Source organism: Hordeum vulgare, chromosome 4H (genome assembly GCF_904849725.1).
Source record: "Hordeum vulgare subsp. vulgare chromosome 4H, MorexV3_pseudomolecules_assembly, whole genome shotgun sequence".
NCBI classification, from domain to species: domain Eukaryota; kingdom Viridiplantae; phylum Streptophyta; class Magnoliopsida; order Poales; family Poaceae; genus Hordeum; species Hordeum vulgare.
This window is the reverse complement of record NC_058521.1, coordinates 57,216,133-57,223,953: the sequence shown is the minus strand read 5'-3', so window position 1 is coordinate 57,223,953 and position 7,821 is coordinate 57,216,133. Positions and strand designations below refer to the sequence as shown.

General features: G+C 45.3%; 1 pseudogene; it reads right to left on the bottom strand.

Annotated features, from left to right (window-relative positions):
• Positions 1–627: 627 nt before the first annotated feature.
• On the bottom strand, positions 628–4,909 carry LOC123450267 (annotated as a pseudogene).
• Between the last annotated feature and the right edge of the window lie 2,912 nt (positions 4,910–7,821).

Genomic DNA, 7,821 nt, shown 5'->3' with positions numbered 1-7,821 from the left:
TCGTCGCCGTTCGCTTGGCTCCTATCGCCTGATCCTGTGGTGGCAGGGGCTACGTATCAGCTGATGCGCCTGTCGTCATAGTTGAGGTTGTCTTTTCTGGCAATCTAATTTGAAGATGGACTTTTTGTTAATTGCATTGGACAGATTGTTTTTTTTAACAAAAATTCTGAAGTATCTAGCACCCAGCAGGCAGGCAAGCAAAGCCACATGTCAAACACTGGTAGCATGCATCAAGTAATTCTGAAACAAAATTGTAGAGCAGAATCCTTGTGATTTCCTTCGCAAACTAATCCTTGGGAGATTGGTGGCTTGATGGAGAGAATCTCTGCCAGGTAGAACAAGAAAAGGCTTTGATAGAAAGATGCAAGGAAAGTTTTCACTGTTGGGGTGCAGCTGGAGCTTTCTGATCTCATGGCTCTTGGGTTGGTAGTCCGTGTCTTGTTTTTGCTGTTGTTGTTTCTATAGTAGTTCTTTTGGTAATTGTTTCTTTCCTTTGCCGACTAGGCTGGTCCATATTCCCACTCTTTAATATGAAATGCAATATTTCAGCAATCCAGCATAAGCACAAACTAAGTAACTAACCATCTCCGATGTACGTGTGCACTCATGCTCAATCGCTAGGAACCGTCACCCCTGTCCCCTGCCGCCAGAACTTGTGGCGGTACTGGGGCTCTTCTTGGTGCGCACAGCAGCTATTATATCCGTGATGACCGCTTTGACGACACCGACGACACCGCCTCTCTTGGGGCACCGACTCTCATCGGGCTTCTCCCACTGGCTGTTGGGCTTCTTCTTTGCCGCCACGAGCCTGGCGGTCCTAGCTGCCGCCTCTGCGGTGGCGATCTTTGCAGCTGCGGTTGCTTTCTCCTTTCCCAGCTTCTTCTTCATCATCAGGGCCGTCTTCTTTAGGCGCTCCTTGACATCCACGGCTGTGTCTTCCTCGGGCTCTGCACTGGCAGCCTCCTCCGACACTTGAGCTTCCTTTGCCTCCATTGCATTCTTGTGCTTCCTTTGCCTCCATTGCATTCTTGTCCAGTTGTCCTTGTTGTTTTTCTTCTTCTTAGCATTCTTGCTCCCTGAAGGGGTAGGCGTGTCTTCCTTTCTCTCTCCATCACCAGTTTGATTAGCACCTTTCTTCTCAGCTGCAACAATGTTTATCATGTAAGAACAAAGTTTATAAAAGCGATGAAACCACATACAGGTAATCAGCTCTGCTAGCCCTTCATAGGGTTACAAAAGAGAAATATGAATGAAAAGGAAAAAATAAATTAAAGTGCAGTATTTACCTTTGTTCCCATCTTGTTCAGCATCAGCTGCGTTTTCAGAAATCCCCAACTCAGCTAACACAGCATCAAGTTCAGCCAGTTCCACTAGTAGAAAAAGGGGCTTCCGTCCCAACTCGATTTACATATTAGTTTCGGTTTCATTATGAACCAAGACTAATGTTAGCATTAGTCCCGGTTCGAACGGCAAGGGGCCGGTCGGTCGTTAGTCCGGGTTTAAATGGGACCTTTAGTCCTCGTTCGTGTCTCGAACCGGGACTAAAGGGTTTGGAGGCTGTAGTCCCGGTTCGTGTTTTGAACCGGGACTAAAGGGTAGACACGAACCGGGATTAAAAGTTTTTTTTTCTGTTTTAAAATTTATTTTTTGTTTGTAAATTGCTTATATCTTTTAGGATATTTAATTTTTTTAAGTGATTCTTTTTTGCATTAGATTCAAAATTTCGTCTAGTTTCTGTTTGTGCAATTAGTTTTAAAATTGTACACGAAAGAGATTGTTCATTTTATACACGAAGTGCATCCAGTTTTTTTCATAACCCTCTCAACTTTTTAGCACATGCTATGTGGGTGAAATGATGATATCATGCCAAGTTTTAACCTTTTCAGAGTTCATTTGTCGGGCTTTTCAATTTCAGGGTAATTTAGGTCAAAAAATCATTAAATGCATGAAAAATAGCAAATGAAGTTATAACTGGTTGAAATTTTAAGATGTGGTTTTGAATGATGCATATTGAATGCACAAAATGCACAAAAAGTCTGGAGTTGAAATAAATAGAAAAATAAAATGTCTTTCTAGCATATGGGTTTTCGTGTGAAACCTTGATACTTCGAAAGAGATGGTCCAGTTTGTACACGAAGTGCACCTAGTTTTTGCCGTAACCCTTTCAACTTTTTAGCACAAGCTATGTGGATGAAATGATGATACCATGCCAAGTTTCAACATTTTTAGAGTTCATTATGGTGTTTTTCAATTTCAGAGTCATTTAGCTCAACATAGCAAATAAAGTTAGAAACGGTTAACTCTGGCTTGGTTAACCTTAGTTGTGACTCTGATGGGTACGGCGCTAGCAAATGTAGTTGACGGGTATGATTGGACTCTTGGCTAAATGGGGATTTTAAAATTTTCAAACTCTACCCCCCTTGACCGTCTTTTTTAGTTTTGTAGAAAATAAATAAAAATGATAAAATCTTCAAAAAATAAAATCCTTTGAGATGTAGTTAGGTTTTAGTGCCTAGTTTGTATACAAATTTTGAGATATGAAATTTGACCTTTTTCTAAAATAATAAAAAAAATATGTAAAACGGTCATAACTTTTACATACGACGTCGAAAGAAATGTTTAATATATTAAATAAAACTAGAGAAAAATTGGGACTCAATTTCACCTGGGGTTGTCCGATGAAGTTTTCTCATATGCTCAAAATTCCAAATGTAAAAAAAGTTTTTTCCAAAAGAATAAGAAAAATAATTTTATTTAAAAATATTAGGTTGTTTTCATTGAAATTCACTATTATTATTAGTTATTTTGTTTATTTTAATAATCGTTTGAATTCAAAAAATTAAATCATGTGACATGACCCCAAGTTGTTTAGGATTGATAGCTTACTATTGTTAGGAAAACAACAATTGCAGACTTACAACTAGGGGCGATAGAACCATAAAGTTAAGTGTGCTTGGGCTGAAGCAGTGAGAGGATGGGTGAGTTAGACGATTTGGAATGAGTGGTCCATGCTAGAGCAGTGAGGATGGGTAATTAGAGATTAAATTGTCAAATAATTCAAAGATTTAAAAATTGAAATAAAACATAGAAACAAATCAAAAAATATTCATTTTTTTAAATGGTACCTTTTCGGATCAAACAAATAAAATAAACAGACGGATCCTTTAATCCCGGTTCTAGTTAAGGTCCTCCCTCCCCCGCTTCCAGCCCCGACACGTGAAGGGCCATTAGCCTCGGTTCGGGGCCAAACCGGGGCTAGCATTAGTCCCGAATGATAGCCCAAACGCACCAGGGCTAAAGGTCCTTTTTCTAATAGTGTTCCTTCTTCTTCAACTTCTTTTTGGACAGGTGCCTTTCTGTCTCGTTTGGTGGTGCTGCGGCTTTCTTCACCTCAGGATCGGTAGCTTCCACTTCATGCTCAGGTAGTCAGCATACTCAGCCTCGTCATCATGCTCCTCATCCTCACTCTGAATTTCCTGCAGTATGTAGAAGCAAATGCATCTAAGAATACTATCACCAAGGTGCATAGATACAACTATTGCCACGTTCAACATCAGCAAACCTCTAGCCAACAAAGTTAAAACAAGATAAATTCTGGTAGAAATCCTCAAAATACAATACGACACAATAAAGCAATTTAATAAAAGAGTTAGCACGATTTTCCAGGATTTCACATAACAGAAGGCAACGCCACCTTAAAACTAATAACCCTCAAACTACAATATGACAAAATATGCAAAACCACAGAAAACACTCTAGATATATCCAAGAACGAGAAGTCCACAAAACGCACCCCTCGTGTCGCCCCCGCCCTGGGCGACTCGGGGGCTCTCCAGCCCTAGGCGCCGCCGCTGCCCTCTCATCCTCCCCTCCTCGCCGCCGCCAGGTGACGCCGCTGGGTGAAACCCGCGTGGCACACGGCGGCGGCGAGGGGACTCCCTCTCCCGGCTCCCCTTCCTTCGTGGGCGGCGGGTCTAGGCGGTTGACGGCGGTGTCCTGTGGCGATCGCGGTCGGGCGCGAGGGGGCAGGCCTCGGCGAGCGGTGGCGGGGAGAGGTGCGCACGACGACGGCCCTCGCCTGGCGATGGCGGGCGCTAGGCTAGCGGCGGTGCTCCGGCGTGTGCAGACGGTGGTGGCCCGTGTGCACGGTCGGAGGCTCCCACTTTGACCCGGATGGCGCGGGGGGTGGCGGCGGCTGCGGCGACGGTCCTCGCTGGACGCTGGTGGCCATGGTGTTGCTTGTCCTCGACCCGATCTACTCCGATCTGCAGCGGATCCGACCCCTGATGGCTTCTCGCTGTCCTTGGGTGCTGGCCTTGCAGATCCGGTGGTTGGAAGGGTTTCTGGGGAGTCGCTTGGCCGGTGCGGTGGTCACTCCGAAGGCAACGCCTTTGGATGTTGTTCCCCTTGTTGGAGGCTTCGGAGAGCATCCCCTTCCTTCCACCCCTCCGAGGAGCTCAGGTGAAAACCTCAGATCCCCTTGTTCCAAGCGACGACGACACCGCGGTGGCGTGTTCCTTCCTGAAGGCGTTGCTCGGGAGCTGCTCAAGCGGCGGTGGAGGTGGCGGCGGTTCGATGTGGGCGCATTTTGGCCAGCTTCATCTTGGAGCCTGTGACGTCGGCGGCGCCCGTCTGGTGGAGCAACGACGTTGCTGTTTGCTCATCAGGCTTGGGATGCTCCGGGGCAAACCCTAGATCTGGGTCTTCCTGGATCGGATGATGATGGCGTTTTATCGTCTTCCCTTCCGGGGGCATCGTTTTGGAGCAAGTGCTGGCTGGAGGAATGGTGGAGCGATGCTTCATCTCACACATTGATGGCGGCGGATATCGGCGGCATGGCGTTGTGGGGATTCGGCGTTCGATGCGTGGAGATGGACTCGCGCAGGAGGACGTAGCTGTGTGGCGTCATGGTGACGTTGATGGCAGAGTGGCTACACAAGGTAGAAGCCTCAATATCTGCTCTGAAGACGGACCGGTGGAAGATGGCGGCGAGTGCACACGAGTGCTTCAGATCGGTTTTATGCCCTAGACCCGGTATGTGGCAGATGGCTAGACTGGCTCGACTGGGGCTTCCGGCTTTTGATGTTAGGCTTAGGTAAGTGGTCTGGGTATGTGACCCAGCTAGCACCCCTTCATCATATGGATAGGAGTAGCGACAGATGTTGCGAAGATGGCGGATTCAGACATATTGTTGTAACACTTTGTAAGGTCCTCGAGAATAATCAATAAAATGGCCGCATGCATCTCCTAGATGCAGAGGTCGGAGATCATCCTCCTTTTCTAAAAAAAAGGTATGACCAGAACTACACATAATCACTACACACCAAAATCCTTTTCCTACTGCAAGAAAATAGTATTTCATAAAGACTCATTTTAACAAACTCGGAACTGGCCTTTGCGATTATACTCCCAAAACCGTATGAAATTCACTGTTGCATGCTAGTGATGCAGTGTTGGACTGCACATATGTATAATTTATATGTATAATTTTTCTAATGGAGGGCTGGGCGGGCCACGGCTTGCTTTTGCCCTCTCGTAGCTCCAACGGTGAACGTGAGCAAAAGGCTGATTGCGCGTACCCCCAACGCTCTCATCCTGTCCCTCTACATACATGTGAAGAGGATCACATTTTTTTTCGAACCGGGCTAAACCCCTTTCCACTAAAGCATAACGGAAATACAGCCGATTCGAAGTTCAGCTGTTGATGAGAGGGGAAAGGGAAGAAGTGGGTCGAATACATCACTGGAAACCGTCGCATAGCTCCAACGGTGAAGGTGAGCAAAAGGCTGATTGCCCGTACCCCCAACGCCCTCATCGTGTCCCTCTACATACATGTGAAGAGGATGACATTTTTTCTGAACCGGGCTAAACCCCTTTTCACTAAAGCATAACGGAAATACAACCGATTCAAAGTTCAGCTGTTGATGAGAGGGGAAAGGGAAGAAGTGGGTCCAACACATCACTGGGAAACCAACTATAAGCGCTCGCAATCGAGGCACCTATCATGGGGCGAAAACCCAGTGACACCAAAAGGTAACCAAAACAAAAAGCCCACACAAAAGCACAGTGCGGAAATGAAGAGGATCACATGAAGGCTATGTTACATGGTATGAGCCCATGGAGCGGTGCCAGCAGCCTGATAAGAGAGCAGGAAGTCAGTCGTCTGGCCAAATGTGATGACAACACGAAGAACTCACCGTACTAGATGCCGCCCCTTCCCCTGAGCACACTCCTCCGGGGCTACAATCCCCTTCCCCTTTTCGAGCCATCTTGCTGCCGCCTTTGCTATAGACGAGGGAACGCTACAACTTTTCCTTGGCTCATCGCCTCAGTGCCCCCTCGCAACCCTGACCTTTGGGCCGCCCGCCATCAGTGCCATCTGCGGGCTAGGGGAAGCACGCCGCCCTACGCCCCCACCCCCACCTCCCTTGCAGACGGTCTATGATGGGCAGGACGATGATGGTGAACCAGATAATGACATTGGGCATGCTGCATACCAGCAGGAGGCACTGGATAGGCATTGGAAGATTATGGCTATGACTTTTGCTTCACAAGCAGAGGCGTACACGTTCTACAAGAACTACGTCAAAGAGTGTGGATTCAACATCAGAAGAGAGAATGTGAAACAAGGTAAATGTTCTTCGGTAAGTTTTTGCTTGAGACGATCTGTTTGTTCCATGTCAAGGAAACGGCAGAGCAAGTTCTTAACCATGGAGGCGCACACCCGTAGGCTAAGACCCGAGACTGAGTGCAACTGAGTGCGCATTTCGTGGTGAAGTTGGATAGATCACGCGCTGTTTGGTTCGTCGGGACATATGTGGACAATCACAACCATGTGCTGTCTAGTGGCTAGACCCGATGAAGTCCGATTTCTCCGGTCTAGCTTTCCAAAGCGATGGATGGCGCTGGGATCAGAAAGCACATAATCATGGATGGATGGAACTGGGATTAGAAAGTACATAATCATGGATGGATGGATCTATTTTAATGAAAATATGGAATTAAAAAAACATGAATATATTTTTTTAAATTGTTAATAAATTATAGAGTTGATGAAAATTATGAACAAAAAATTGCAACCACCAACATTTCTCAAATTTCTGGACATTTTTTGAAACACAATCATTTTTTAAATTTATGAAAAAAGTACAAAAATAAGGACATTATTTTAAAATTGTGAACAAAATTTGGAAACAAGAACATTTTTTAAATTCCCAACAATATTTAAAACTTGCGAACAGGTTTAAAGAAGAAAAGTAAACTTGAAAAAGAAAAAGAAAAGGAAAAAAGAAAAAAAGAGAAGACAAAAGGAAAAAACAAAACAAAACAAAACAGAAGTTTGCGACCTTGGCTCAACTCACCGGTTGCATCCCACTTAGCCGAGCGAGTAGCAGCGTAATCGCCTTCAATAGCCGCCTGTGCTTAATGTTAGAGTAAAACGAGATTGAATGAAAGTAATGGACGATCAGTCCTGATTTGTATTGATTCTCAAGTTTATATACATCTGGAAGAGGTGCGAAGAAGAGGTGCCTGTTCGGAGGCATCCCTCGAGAACAGGTGCCTGTTGGCAATAGAGAGATAGAATAGACATGACTTTTCGGGGTTGGACACCCTTTCCTAATTAATTTCTAACACTCCCCCTTGTACGACACCGTTCCTTGAATGCTTCATTGTTGAAAGCTTCTTGCATATATAGATCTTCCATCTTGATAAATCTTAGATAATCTTGAGAGTCTCCCTCAAAAAACCTGTGGGAAAAATATGAGGAGAATAGAGTAGATATGTTGCTAAAACTCCTTTAAACCCAGTGGGAAAAATAAG